This window comes from Bubalus kerabau, chromosome 10 (assembly GCF_029407905.1).
Source record: "Bubalus kerabau isolate K-KA32 ecotype Philippines breed swamp buffalo chromosome 10, PCC_UOA_SB_1v2, whole genome shotgun sequence".
NCBI classification, from domain to species: Eukaryota; Metazoa; Chordata; class Mammalia; order Artiodactyla; family Bovidae; genus Bubalus; species Bubalus kerabau.
The window spans coordinates 47,232,038-47,247,916 of NC_073633.1; the positions used below are offsets into that span (position 1 = coordinate 47,232,038).

Below are 15,879 nucleotides of genomic sequence, written 5' to 3' on the forward strand. Positions count from 1 at the left end.
GTCTCCTGCGGCTCCTGCATTGCAGGTGGATCCTTTACCACTGAGCCACCAGGGAAGCCCAAATACTAGGGATAATAGTTATCATTTGTCGACCAAATAAAAGGGGATAATGCAAAGTACCAGGTACCAAATTAGTTGTTTTACTCATCATCTCAAGCTTATAATAATCCTGCAAGAACAAATACTCACCAATGCTGCAGATGAGAAAACTATTTGGCAAAACTAATACAATTTTGTAAAGTTTAAAAATAAAATAAAATTTAAAAAAAAAATCCAGGGCCATAGAGAAAGTAAACGACAGATTAGAATTCCAATCAGCACTACAGGCTTCCCAAGTCTTTCTAACCAACAAGTTTCCCTACATTTACTTCATTCAATAAATACTCAATCTCTTCAGAATCAATTATAAAGGCCCCATATTACTGTGCCCTTGGAATTTTTAAATCTGCCCCTCTTGCAATTCCAAGTTATGTATTCACCAGTTACATTATCTTTCATCACTTGCTATGCCAAACATGGTCTCTAGACAGGAAATTTATCTACTCATTCAACAGCATTTATTCTATTAATACATCTACTGTGGGACCATATCTGTTTGATCCACAATATGTCAAATCATGAATTCCATCCAGATTCAGGTGACTTTACTACAAATAAAATTAAGTGGGATTTTGTGATTGAAATTTCAGAAAGGAAAAGAATCATCTAAGTGATTAAATTACATTTATTCCAGAGTCTACTTGTTGCAACCAACCTTCCCCTGTATACAATCTCCCTTCTTCCTTGCTACTTATAGAGATATTACATGTCGTGTACTTTTCTGGAAGTTTTGCAGTTTAGTTTTGTTTATAGCTCCTCACTCCATAACCACAATGTATTCCTAAGGTATTGTCTTAATTCTATTCCTCCTATACTTCCCCTTCCCATTGTTGGTAAAATATATTCTAGAGAAGAGTCTGAATATAAAGTCAGAGTTCTAACTTATATTACTAATTTCTCATAACTACAGAGTTGATAATGATCATCTAGTTTTTGGACAATATTTGTCAAAGGCCCTCTCCCAGGAATAACAACTCTTGATTAAAGGTAACCAGATGTTACATAACTAGTCTTGTGCCATGTAGCTCTTGACGTACAGAGGTATGAAATGCAGATTAAGAGGGACAGTGATGAAGAGCTGGCACTAAGTATAGAAGACCTTTAATGATCATCTCAGGGGGCTGGGCTAATTTTTTCCTACAAGAATGTCTTTTATTAGAAGGAGAGGAATTCTAGTAGTTACCCATAGCAGGGACAGCTCAGGGGAAGGACTGAGGATGGAGACCATGTAGGATGCTATTGCCATAATCTCAACAATCATTGACAAGGGCTGAACTAAAGTGGTGGGGATGGCAATTCAAAGTAAAGGAAAAACTGGAGACATCCTGGAGAAATAACTGTACTTCCTTCATTCATTCATTCAATAGATTTTTAATAAGAACTACTCTGTACCAGGTACTGTGCTAGTAGCCGGAGATAGAATGTTGAGTAAGGTGGGTATTGTGCATTATCTCAAAAAATTTACATATACAGCAATAAATATTTACAAATTTTGAAGAAAACAATAAAAAAAAATCAGAGAGAGTGATAAGATGGCCAGGGCAAGGGATAGGTTGTGGAGAAAGACAAAGAATGGCATCAAAACTGCCACTGAGCACTCAAGCCTGGATGACTGAACAAATGGAGGCATCTTTGACAGAAATAAACTGAATTTATAGCAGGCACAACAGACAGTGAGTTAACCTACAGTGTGTTATACAGGAGATATTTAAATTATAGAAAAATAAAACAGTTAGAAATGTTGGCCTGAATTTATAGAAAAGTCAGAGCACTGGATACAAATCTGGGAGGTAGCACGAATGCAAACAACCAAAAACTTTAGACTTCTTCACCAAGCAGGAAAGTAGCAAGTCCATGCAGAGAAGCATTAAAGAATTTGCACTCTTGTGAGATAAAAGGAAAAGGAAGCTAGTGAAAAAGATGAAGAGGCCACAGGAGGAAAAAGAGAAGGATAACTCCCACATCCTAAGAGAAAATATATCAAAAATATCAACTACTGTATATTTCCAGAAAGAGTTCAAGGACAATGAGAGAAAATTATTTTGGACTTGATGCTAGAAAGATATCAGGGACTATTAACTGAGCACTGTCAGTAAAACTGTGGGTAAATTCACTTCATAGGTAGGAATCAGGATACCCTAGACTTCCTGCAACACTCCAATTTCAATTTATTCTGTCTCAGAATGCACCATGTGTTGTGATTTTCCATATGAAACGGTGGTAACATCATGTAAAGAGATAGAAACAATGCAGTTAAAGCTTTCAAGATGTTTCTCAATGAAAGAAAAGTAAATAGTAATCACCAATACTTATAACTGGAAGGAGAATCAAGAGGTTCTTTAGGAGTGTAAAGTCCTCAACACATTTGGAAGCATCATGGAACTAAGTAACTAGTGAAGCAGGAAGGTAAAGATTTGACAAATGAAAGGGCAAATATTAATGGCACTGTTAGAGGAAGGTAGAAGAAGTTGAGATCTATAGCATAAATGGATGGCACGTTACTTCCTTTAAATAGTAGTAAGTAAAGAATAAATATGCACAGTAACGGTTGGGTTAATTAACTAGATGCAGGAGTCCTTTTACAGTATAAATGTATATCAAAATCAAGTGGTACACATTAAATATCTTACAATTTTGTCAATTATATCAATAAATCTAGCAGGATGAGAGGAGAAGAGAGAAAGATGGAGACATTTTCAAGATGAAAGTAGGAAATGAGGTAATGATGCTAGAAGCTCCATAAACTAAAATATAAACTACAGGAGATCAGGATTGATTATTTGATCATTCTGTTTGACTGGCTTTCAATAAATATCAGCAGCATAAATTCTGTGCTGATAAATCCTCAGTCCTACCAGATAAATATGGAAGCATCCTGATCTCATAAAGCTAAGGACTTGGCAGGAGCTTAGAGGGATTTGAAAACTTCTGTAGTCTGAGAGACTGAGTCAAAAAGAGATGGATGAAATAATTGCTGCTCATTCACAGGGGTCCAACTAAGGTCATAGCAACAATCTGTTCTCCACTTTCTCCATCTCTTTATGCAAAAGCCATTTTCTCAGTAAGACTTTCAATACACATTCTATCTAAAACTGTAGCTTCTCTACCCATCTCTACCTCTTATTCCCGCTCCCTGCTTTCAGTCTAAATACTCCTCAATACTTATACTCTCTTGTGCTATATATTTTACTTTATGGTCCCATTTATTACCCATCTCCCCCTACCAGAAAGTAAGCAAGAGCAAGGATTTTGTCTGTTTCTTCACCACTCTCTCTTCAGTGCCTAGAACAAAGCAGGTTGAATGAATGGTTGCCTCTATATAAGAGAGAATTATCAAATGTAAGTGACTTTCAGTAGCACTGAGTTATTTGGGTTGGGGGGAAGCAGAAGACAAAAACAGATGACAGATAAATTAGAAGTTTGGAATTAACATATACATACTCCTATATATAAAATAGATAACCAATAAGGACCTACTATATAGCACAAGGAATTATACTCAGTTATTTTGTAATAACCTATAAGGAAAAGAATCAATACATATATATGTATAACTGAATCACTGTGCTGTACACCTGAAACTAACACAACATTGTAAATCAACTGTACTTCAATTTAAAAAAAAACAGATGATGGAAATGTTCCCGGGTGAATAGTGACAGTAATTCAAAGGAAAGAGCAGCTCTAGAATGCTAACAGCTAGTGGAAAGTAGGGTCACCGGGGTCAGTGAAGTGAAATGATGAAGCACGGGGTAACGACCACCATGCCAATAGTAGCTATAAATACCACCTCCCTCTTAAGACTGTCAGTGGCAGCAGGTAGAGGGATTGGGGGGTATCGAGCTACGAGATCCATGTGAAAAACAATGTTGCCTGGCACAGAGCTAGATGATAAGTGTTGTTGCTTAGTCACTAAGCTATGTCCAACTCTGCAACCCCATGGGCTGTAGCCTGACAGGCTTCTCTGTCCAGAGGATTGCCCAGGTAAGAATACTGAAGTGGGTTGCCATTTCCTTCTCCACAGGGTCTTCCTGACCCAAGGATTAAACCCACATCTCCTGTACTAGCAGGCAGATTCGTTACCACTCAGCCACCAGGGAAGCCCAAGTACATGTTAGCTGGTACCATTTTTTATATTTTTTACCCTGCTCTGGTCCAGAGACACTGAGGGCTAAGGCAACTTCATGACTCCTAAGTCCATATCACACTGCTATCTGGTCAAAGGGATAATCCTACAGGCGAGAGGAAAATCCTGATCTCTTCACTAATAAGCAAGTCTCAAGCACAGCATATACTTCTGTCTGGAAAATCAGAATTTGCCAACCTTGTCAAGATGTAATTAAGTCACCCAGCTTTGCTGAGCCACACCATACTGGTATTTACTCATACACACATACACACACACACACACACACACACACACCTTTTCTGGATCACTCATATGTACCCACAACTTGAAATTACACACTCTAAAACACGCCTGACACATGCCAAGACTCAGAAGAAGCCATGCTATGCTGCCCTTTTACACCTCAGCTCTGCTAACACAATCAGATTAACAGCCAACTCTAACCCTTGCATTCAGCCCACTTAGCCTTTCTTTACATCATGTCTGTAGAACTGAAACCATGCTCTTTTGCCCCTATCAATTACCTCATGGTTGGCCGGGGGAAATGGAATCATTTTTCCAATTAGAAGGTCATTTTTAGTACCAAGCTAACAACCTATCTCCACGTTAACTGGCTTCAAATAAAGAGCATATGTCATCATCTTCATTGTTCACTGAATTGTTGGAGTGAGTGAATGGGGGAGGTGCCAGAGAGGGACAGCTAAGCACCAACAAAGTTAAATCACTTGTCCAAGGTCACATAACCTGTAAATGGTGAGACCCAGATGACTCTGACCCCAAAGCCAACATCATCTCCCAGGTGTAAGATAGCATGACTTCTGTGTTGTCCATTTCTGAGTGCTGAGAAGGAGATCATGGCATAACAAGCTCTCAAAAAGGGACTATAGACTTTTTCTTCCAAAATCTAAGAAAAATCCTTTTCCAAATCCTAACAATATCTACTATCTTTCAATATTCTGCATTCACATTTTGAAATAAGTCATATTTGTTAGTTAAAAGAAAACATATTTCTGCAGCAAACTTTTCTGGCCAGGAGTTAATTAAATCCCCTTTAGGTAAGGACCATTTTTCAGTAAATTTTCAAGAAAAAAAAAATACTAATTGATTGTAAAGCAGTTTAAATCAGTTTCTGTACATGTTTTCAAGCTCTGTGTATGTGATGTGAGTTTGAAAAGCCACAGTATGGTTGTTAGAGGTTGTTCTCTTCTCTCTCTCACATACACACAGTCATGTTTCTTCGTTCATATGACAAATAATCTATATGATGAAACAGAATAGAAAAGGGGAAAGACATCTTGATGTAGAAACTGCCTTCTGTCCTAGCTGAGAACTTTATCATAAAAATGTAAAACTTGTCATCATCACTTATTAGCCATTGATGGTTGGCAGGATAGGCATTGAAGAATGTTATAAAAATATAAATATATGGTCTTCTACAAAAAAGAAACCAAATGGAAAAAAGAAATAAAAATATGTAGGAGTAGGTGTGGGCATTTCCATTCATGCATTTTTTCTTTACTCTCCCAGGTAACAGTTGTATGACTATTTCTGGGTGACAGATTCTTCCTGATAGTAGTTGTCTGCTGCAGTAGAACGAATCACCTCCAAACTTAGGGGCTTAACACAACAAGCATTTATGATCTCAGTTTTGAGGGTCAGGAATTTGGAAGTTGCCTGAGGTGGGGCAGGAGGGCCAGTTCTGATTCAAGATCTCTCCTGAAGTTTCAGACAAAGTACTGGCAGGGTCTGCAGGCAGCTGATGGCTCAGCCGGGGCTGGAGGACCAGCTTCTAAGCTCATGCCTGCGGTTATTGGCAGAAGCCTCAGCTCTTCACTGGCTGTTGGCCAGAACAATGGTTCCTTGCCACCTGGGCCCCTCCAAGGGCTGCTTGTGTACCTCAGGACACAGCAGGTGGCTTCCCCCAGCATGAGCAGACAGAGAGTGAGTGCACCAGACAGAGAGAGAACCAAGGAAACACCACTGTATCTTTCAGGCCTCAGACACGGAAGTTACACCCATCAGTTCCACCACAGTCAGTGAATCAGAAGTGAGTCACTAAGTACAGCCTGCACTCAAGGGGAGGGAAACTGGGCTCCACATTCTGGAGAGAGGAATATCGAATAGTTTGTGGGCATCTCTTTAAATAACTACACCCACTAACACACTTTTTGCCCCTTCCCCAGTTCTTTCTCGAACCCCTGCCCATGTATTAGACTTCCTGAACCAGCATTAACCACAATCATATATAAATACACTTGATTTCAGTATTTACTATCCATCTGATACCATTTGATTGTTACACATAAATAAATGAAGCCAAGTGCCTCCCCTTATAAAGCAAGTAGAAAGAAATTAAGAGTAAACAGATGAATATATAATGTGGTAGTGATAAATGCCATATCAAAAAATAATGATAAAACAGGCTAAGGATTTAGAAAGTTATGAGCAATTAAATAGCCGAAATAATTCTCAGATACATCCACATATCATACATTAGGTGGACACACTGCTTCTTGGCCTTGAAAATTCAAGTGACCTCAACCTACTAAAACCATTATCTTCGTCCTTGACCACATGCTTCTTCCTTTCTTCTAACGTTCATGCAAGACCCAGCAGCTAGATTTGCTCCTGTGTTCTTTCTCCCAGCTTTGCCAGCACTCTGCTGTATATGCCAAGTCTTAAAAAACAGCCAGAAAATCTCTCTCAGCTCCTTCCCAAAGGGCCATTTCTTCTTTCTTTTGTTGCTGGCTCTCCTCCATGAAAGTCTGGCACGTAATGCCTCCCCTTCTGGAAAACCACAGGCTGTGCTGGAACTAATGTCTGCTCTCCACCTGAGATACATCAATAACAAAGCCCTCACTCCTACCTGGAGTAGGGAAACCGTTCTATCTATTGGTAGGAGCCATCTTAGCTCTCGCTGTCTAACTATCAGTTTATCTATCTTTACCTAGGATCCACCTCCTCTTCACTGGGTCCCCAGTGTTTCTACTACCCAATCAGGATTCCAACACACCTCTAAAAACAATGTATAACAAACACAACAAACAAAGTTCCCAAAGCACTGAATAACTCAAAGGGTCTTTATATCATGTAACTTCGAGGTATTATGTTATTACCTATTTCTAGTACTATCACCATTTGAACCTCTAACAACTCTTGTATTTGGTAAACAGTAAGCATAGGAAAGTTTCACATTAAGAGGAGATTTTGTCATCGTTGTTCAGTCACTTAGTCATGTCCAACTCTTTGTGACCCCAGGAACTGCAGCATGCCAGGCTTCCCTGTCCTTCACTAGCTCCCAGAGTTAGACTAATTACTGGTAATTGCAGATTTTAAAAACTGGGCTACAACTGAAAACTTAAAAGTTGATTTCCTTCAAAGGCCAAAATCTCTTGCTTATACTTTATTTAGAGTTATTTCTTTTCCCCATTCATCTGTGCACTAGTTGTTTATTTAAGAGAATCCAAATCATGAGATATTGATATAGCATATTTAGAAAACCAACTAGCTCTCTCTTTTGCCTGCCATATTACTCCAGATAGAAATACACATTCAGTTCAGTTCAGTCGTGTCCAACTCTTTGCGACCCCATGAATTGCAGCATGCCAGGCCTCCCTGTCCATCACCAACTCCTGGAGTTCACTCAGACTCACATCCATCGAGTCAGTGATGCCATCCAGCCATCTCATCCTCTGTCATCCCCTTCTCCTCCTGCCCCCAATCCCTCCCAGCATCAGAGTCTTTTCCAATGAGTCAACTCTTCGCATGAGGTGGCCAAAGTACTGGAGTTTCAGCTTTAGCAGCATTCCTTCCAAAGAAATCCCAGGGCTGATCTCCTTCAGAATGGACTGGTTGGATCTCCTTGCAGTCCAAGGGACTCTCAAGAGTCTTCTCCAACACCACAGTTCAAAAGCATCAGTTCTTCGGCGCTCAGCTTTCTTCACATTGGCATATCACATAAGCCTTCCTGGTTACCTTCTGTTCACAGTTGCTCTACCACTTGAAGAACATGAAAACTGGAACTTTCCACCAAGGGCAGACAATATAATTGAATTAGAGTGTTCCAAATTTTCTGAATGGCACTAGGCTGCATGGTGGTATTTTACTTTTTCCCCCTCTGGCCTGAATCTGCCATATTAAGGTCTTTACATTAAAAAAGCACTCAGCACACATCTTGTGGTATAAAGTACATTTCCTAGAGTATTCATCAATTTTTCCTTTTTACATTTCTCACTAAGTATACCCTAATCTTATAAGCTGTTCCACTAGACTAGTTATAAAAGCTATTTTGTTTAAAATATTTCAGTATCCAGTAGATGATAGAAATAAAACCATAACTAGCACTAACTAGAAGAAAACATAGTCATGAATCACCACAGGAGGCCCCAAGCACCCCCAGGGCTCTGTCACCTGCTTTTATTATGACCCCTTAACCCCACACAGTCATGAGCACAATCAGAGGAAAATTCGAGGGTGGTTCAGTCAGACACCAATCTTTTAGCACTCTGTCTTAGTCAGCTGGGGCTGCTATAACAAATTATTGTAGACTAGGAGCTCAAAAACAACAAAAATTTATTTCTCATAGTCGTAGAGGCTGGGAAGTCTGAGATCAGCGTGCCAGGGTAGCTGGGTTTTGATGAGAGCTCTCCTCCCACTTTGCAGATGACTGCCTTCCTGATGGGTCCTCACATGGTGGGAAGAGAGAGACAGGAGGCAAGCCCTCCATGTCTCTTCTTACAGACACTAAGGCCATGAGAGCAGATTCACACTTATGACCTAATTACCTCCCAAAGGTCCTGTCTCCCAATACCATCACATTGTCAATCAGGGTTTCAACATGCAAAGCTGGTGGGAATACAAACATTCAATCCGTAGCATACTAAACTATCATTGTAATAAATTGAAAATATTGTATCAATTATCTCAAGTTTCCACATGTAATCCCTTACATAATTAATGAAATGGAAATTGGCCTTACTCCCACCAAAATAGGGACCTTAAATGAAATGTTTTACTAAAATTAGTTTAAAAAAAAAACTCCTCATCAGTACTCAGTTCAGTTCAGAATTTGTGCTGCATTGTACAAGATTCACACAATAATCACAAGCCTCAGCAACCCTGATTCCTGCCAGCTGATGATTAGTTTGGGTCAATGCTCTCAAATCATCTAAAACTCTGAGGAAACACTAAACAGCATAGTGTAGTTACCTGGAAAAACATCTCATTTTACTATGCAAATTTTAAACATTTTAATTGTTTCATTTAAAAAGTTACAAAAGAAATCTGGAAGGTGAAAAATAATTTTTAAAAATATTTTAAAAAACACTTTCTAACACTAAATTCAGAAGAAACAATCACTTCCAATACTTTAACCACCTGATGTGAAGAACTGACTCATCAGAAAAGACCCTGATGCTGGGAAAGATTGAAGGCAGGAGGAGAAGGGGATGACAGAGGATGTGATGGTTGGATGGCATCACTGACTCGATGGACATGAGTTTGAGAAAGCTTGGGGAGTTGGTGATGGACAGGGAAGCCTGGCATGCTACAGTCCAGGGGATGGCAAGAGTCAGATAAGACTGAGTGACAGAACTGAACTGAAACATTTTCAATGATTGCAATATTTTGAAAGCCATTAATGTGCTTTTTATTCTGACTTTTTGAGTATAAGACCATCATATTGACTGACATCTGGCTGGGGGAGGGCGTAGAGAAAAGAATTTTTTCACTCAAAGATGCAAATAAGGGCTTCCCTGGAGGCTCAGTGAAAAGGAATCCGCCTGCCAATGCAGGAGACACGGGTTTGATCCCTGATCCATCAAGATCCCACATGCTGCAGAGCAGCAAAGCCTATGCACTAAAACTATTGAGCCTGTGCGCCACAGCTACTGAAGCCTAGAGCCCACGCTCAACAAGAGAAGCCACTGCAATGAGAAGCCTGCTCACTATAACTAAACAGTAGCCCCTGTTTGCCACAACTAGAGAAACACCCGTGCAGCAACAAAGACCCGGCACAGCCAAAAATAAACAAATGAATTATATTTTTAAGGATGCAAAGAGAAAGAATGAAGTGATTTCCAGCTTCTAACATGCAAAATAAGATTATGCAGCAAGAAATAACTTTGAATGTCAGGCATTCCCTTTGAGTGACTATAATCGCCAGGAGAATAGGTATTTTCTGTTTTGTTTATGGCTGTATCCGCTATGAACAGAGCCCAGTAACAGACTCTCAACAAAGAGCAGACATTCAACAAATATTTAGTGGACGAATGAACAAATGAACAAGGGAGTTTATATCTTTATCTCCTCCTTTAATATATCAGCAACCAAGCCTAGAGTTGCCAATTCAACCTGGAGTTGCCAAATTCATGGAATTTTCCCCTAGAGTAGAAAATACAACTTTCTGTAATAATGAAGGCCTATTCTAACAAAAAAAGAATGTGCTGCTGGGAGAGGAGGGGGCAGGAAGGAGGTTTCACCCTTATCTCCCCAAAGAGATTATAGATGAAGAGAAAAGAAGGAGCAAGACTACCAGAATGTATGCCCTGATTTCTGTGCATTGAACAAGTAAAGACAACACTGAAGGCAGAAGAAAATCTGACCCCATTTTGTTTCAGACTTCTGAAAAAGATGGCACTTGTGTGGCTCTCACACCAACCCAAGGAATTGCTATGTCAATCTGCCAGGGTGGTTTGATCAGACAAAGAAAGGTACTAAAATTTAGCATTTCAGAGCAACTTTACCTGGTTCTTCTGTGGCAAAAATAAGATCAAGAAGTAGCTGCAGGATGACCAAGGAGCCTGGCAGAAGGGGCACCGTGGTGGGAACCAAAGTAGAGCTGAAGCCAGGCCTGCAGAGCAAAGGTCAGGTCCCCACTGAACGAGGGTCAGAACTGACTTCCGAGCACGGAACTGCTGCTGGGAGGGGCCGTCTTCCCAGGTGTATTAGTTTTCTATTGCTGTGTAACTAATGACCACAAATTGAGCAGCTTAACACAATACACATGTTTTATCTCAGGGTTTCTGTGGTCAAAAGTCTAGGCGTGGCTTAACTGGGTCCTCTGCTCAGGTGCTCACAGGCTACAATCAAGGTGGCGGTAGGCTGCATTCTCATGCAAAGGCTCAGAGTCAGCTTTCAACCTCACTCAAGTTGTTGGCAGAATTCATTTCATTTTGGCTATAAAATAAAGAGCCCTGAGTGAGTTTTTCCTGACTGTTGGCTTGGGGTCACCTTCAGAGCTAAAGACCACCCACAGTGTCTTGCCCACTGGCATCCTCACTACTTACTTCATCAGACCCACAGGAGTCTCTCCTGCTTGGGGTCTTTGACCTCCAAAAGGGGCAGTCCTTCTTTTAAGGGCTCTCACCTGATTATATCAGCCCTCACCACCCCCACCCCTCAAGGTAACTGTCCTTTCAATTTACTCAAAATCAGTTGATTTGGGACCTTAATTATATCTGTAAAATCCCTTCACCTTTGGCATATAATGTCATAGCCGTGGGTATGACATCATTTCACCTTTGCTACATTCAGCTGGTTAGAAGCAATTCCTGGGTCTCACTTCAAATAAGGAGAGGGATTACACAAAGATATGAACACTGCAACACCCTAGGGTCTGTTTTCCACACCAGAAAAACTAGGGTAGCACCCCTCTATCCAGCAGAGGGGAAAGAGCAAAGGTCACATGAGGCAGATGGCAACCAGGGCGATGATGGTGACATCACTCCAGACACTTCAGAGGCTACAGAACCTCCACCACCACAGGGTCACCCTTCACCTTCCTCTTCCCCAAATCCAGAAGCAGTCTCCGAAGGAGACGAGGAGGAAGAAGGGGACTCACAACCCAAGAAATTAACCAGTTTCAGCTCTAGAAACTGAACTTCACCTAAACTGTTTACATCTTGAAGGCAGAGTAAAATCAGAGTTAACACTTCACTTTTTAACTCGTATGCACCAGGTTAATTAGAAACAAAATAACCAGCACATATTTCACAGACATCCCAGAGAGATGTGAGAGATGTGTAATAAAAAAATCATTTGACTTGCCACACCTATTTTTATGAAGATTTTGTAAATCCATGGAGAGTGTCTCAGTCTTTGGTGAAGATGATTAATGCTACCCTCTTAGAAAGAATGGAACACCATAAAATAAGACCATTTTAAATAAATTTAAGTGTTGCATAATATTCACTACAAATAATAATCCTTTTATCTTGAACATAAAAGATACATACTTTTGTTATGAGAAAATTAGTCTTTGCTACCAAAAAGTCAGGTTTTCCTTGTCTCTACCAAATACCTGTTGAATAAAGAATTCCACTTAAACTGTTGTAGAAATAGAAGGCAATCCAGTGCATCTATGTGTCTCAAGTCAGTCTTTCACCAACTGCATGTGCATGCAGCTTGCAACAGAAGTCTCTGCTAGCTGTTTGTTAGAATTTATAATACATTTGCCACATTAACTACCATTTTAACCATTGATTATATGCCACACACTATGTTAAGTGCTTTGTATAATTTCAGGAAATCATTAAAACCTATGCTAAATATGTAAATATGCCCATTTTACAGATGAGAAAACTGAGGCAGTGAAAGTAATTTGCCCAAGGTCACATAAGGAGTCCTACAGGAATTTAAACTCAGATCCACATGGTTCCAACAGCCATGCTTGGAATCCTTGCACTATACCTGTCAGTGCATGTGGATTGGTCTACAAAAGCCTACTGAACTCAGAATGTACCTAAATACAATATTGTAATTGTACCTATGACTTTCGGAAATGATACAACAGCAAAATATATTCCACCACAGAAAGCCTCCTTCCTCTCCCTTTTACAGCCCTGCAGAAAATAAGGGCAGATTCACTCTGATTTCATCGTGGCTTCCTACCTCCAGGAAAGCAAGAAGATGCCTCCAGCTCCAAGTCTGTGCTGGTTGTTGTTCTCACAAGCTGAGTTAGTGACAGACATTTTCAGGAGTGGGTGAGCCTGGGAGTCCACAGCCTCCTGCCACATTCAAGCCCCAGGTCACTCCTCAGTCTGGGATGCTCCCCTGTCACACTCTTACTTCTCCTCCTCAGGCTCCAGGGATTGGCCTATCTCTTCCTGCTTGTTTCTTCTAATCAAGGTTTTTCTCTTCTCTAACCTTCTATAAAACAGAAGCTGGCCTCGAGTCTTCTAAATTTTAACCTTCTTATCAGAGGAAAAAAACAAATCATAAGTTCCCTATTCTTCCTACCCTTCCTATAAGATGTGAAAGCTCACATTTGCATCTAATTGTCAGTGACCAGACTGAGAGATTCAGGTGAAAAAGGAGGTGAATATAACTAGTTGCTATGACAACAGGAAGATATAAAATGGCATAGCAATTCATAGGACAAGATTTTTAAATTACATAAATTTGAATTATTTCAAGAAACCATTCAAAACTACACATATATAAGTGAAAGAATGAAGTATATCACACAAATAAACCACCTTGAATTAATCAGACAATTAAAGATCTGTACACAATTTTTATCCTCAAGAGACTATAAGAGGGAGAATTACATACAATTCTGGAGCCTCTGTAAAGTTACTTGTCAATCAGGCTGATCCAGCTGCATTAATATTAACGTGTTTCATGTCTACGGCAGCTCTAAGAATTAAGTCACAACTGGATTACACGGCCAACAGCATGAATCAGAAGCATTTGCCTTCACAGTTTAACACTGTTGACTATTGCCTCTCTCTTAAAATGTTCTCTCCCTAGGTTTCCCAAACACTTCACTCATTTACAGCCTTCATTGCTCTCAGAATTCCTCTCTCTTTCTGATATTTCCAAGATTTTGTAGATGGTACCCATTCTTTTGTTGCCTATTAGCATGTCCTCAGTCATTACCTCTAATCTGATGTCTCCCAAATATTTACCTTCATTCCCCAACCCTCTCCAGAGAGGCAGACCTCACATTCCAATTGCATGAAGAAATCTCCACTTGCATGTCCTAATGGCATCTCAAAATTGGGACTCCTCTATTCAAGCTTAAAGATTATTTCTCCTATTCCTGGATTGCCTGATGAGATTAACGGCACCAGCATCTTCCAGGAATTCATGCAAAATCTTTTTAGTCATTGTCTTTCCCTTCTTTCTTATATCCAGGCACAAAAGTCTTATTAATTCTACCTCCATAGCAGCTGTTTAGTCTGTGTGCACCAATACAGTCCACACAGGCACCACCAAGTCTAGAACTATCTATTACCTCTCATCTAAACTACGACCATGGGCTCCCAACTTCTCTCCCTGATTTCAGGCTTTTCTTACTTCACTGTTGTTCATACAATTCTGATCCTAAGAATCATATGAGTGGGTTTTCTAATATAAGTTTCTAGACTTTGCATAAGACCTACTGAATCAGAATTTATAGCAGAGGGGCTTGAGAACTTATATTTTCCTAAGTATTACCAGAGATTACTCTAATCAGATGAAAATAGTTTGCTTAGTACTACAGACTGAATTAATTCATGGCTCTAGACCAAAATTTTCCATGGCTTCCATTGCTGGTAAAATCAAGTCCAAATTTCTGTCTTGACATTTAAGGCCCTCCACAATCTAGTCTATATACCTCCTTCCTGTCATCTTCCCCATTATTTCTTCTCACATACTCTATGCCAAAACCACACTATTTGTCATGCCAGAATTTTTCCTGTTTTCCCTTCACAACGATATTTTTCACATAGTACCCTCAGCCTGGACTGCCCTATACCCATCGATCTCTGTGTTCAAACCCTATCCATCCTTCAAAGTTCATCTTAGCTTTACTCATTCCCCATTTTTGTAGCATTACCACAGCAAATCGATATATGCATTGTTGTGCTACCATATTGCTATTTTTGTGTGTATGCCTGCCTCTCTTCTATAAGATGAAGCTCTCTGAGGAAGATGACTAGCCATTTTCCTTTTTTTCTGTTATTGAAAATGTGCTTATAGTAAGCAGCACATAGTTGGTGCTCAAAATGTTTGTATAAATAAGTAAATGATATAGCAGCGACAATCAGAACCAGTGGCTTGGAGCAAATGTTTTATCTATTATTCCCTCTACTCACCCACATGGCCCACCTCATTATCACTGCCTGAATGCAAAGCTTTTTCTTCTGCCTTACTAGTCAAGTCCTGCTGTCTTTAAGACACTGTCCCTCAAATTATAGGCCACCAACTATTTGCATCAGAATGATACAGGTTTTTGTTAAAATGCAGATTTCCAGGTTACTGCTCTCAGACCTGTATTACAATCTCTAAGAGAAGCAGCTCCCAAGGGATCCTTTTGCACAGGGATGTTGAAAATATTTGCTTTTAAACCTGGTTAAAGCTTCACTCCTCCTAGAAAATTCAACACTTTGAGTCTTTACTATGGGCTTGATGCCATGTTGCTGCCTTATGACCTTGTTTACTATTTACTTCTATTTTTATTGGTAGACCAAAAAGTTCATTTGGGTTTTTCTGTTAGATGCTATGGAAAAATCCAAATGAACTTTTTTGCCAGCCCAACATTTTGTAGGTCCAGATAATTATAATATTTGTAAGTTGTCAATATTAAACAGTACTGTAGAAAGAATGTCATATAAAACACATACGTAGTAATATTTTACAATGTGCCCTTGGAATCAACCTGCCTC

The 15,879-nt window shown here is 39.8% G+C and overlaps 1 protein-coding gene across 42 annotated transcripts in view; it reads right to left on the reverse strand.

Annotated features, from left to right (window-relative positions):
- The window catches only part of LOC129621292 (uncharacterized), a 694,734-nt gene that overhangs the window by 500,684 nt on the left and 178,171 nt on the right, over positions 1-15,879 (reverse strand). For 3 of the 42 annotated variants that reach the window (XR_008699202.1, XR_008699210.1, XR_008699203.1), the window contains exon 1: positions 10,972-12,335. The exons of 31 other annotated variants lie outside the window; for them this stretch is intronic. The gene's annotated coding sequence lies outside the window, so the exon portion shown is untranslated. Of the gene's footprint in view, positions 1-10,971; positions 12,336-15,879 lie in introns of those variants that run through there. 8 more of the 42 variants (XR_008699208.1, XR_008699209.1, XR_008699201.1 and 5 more) reach the window with 7 other exon arrangements.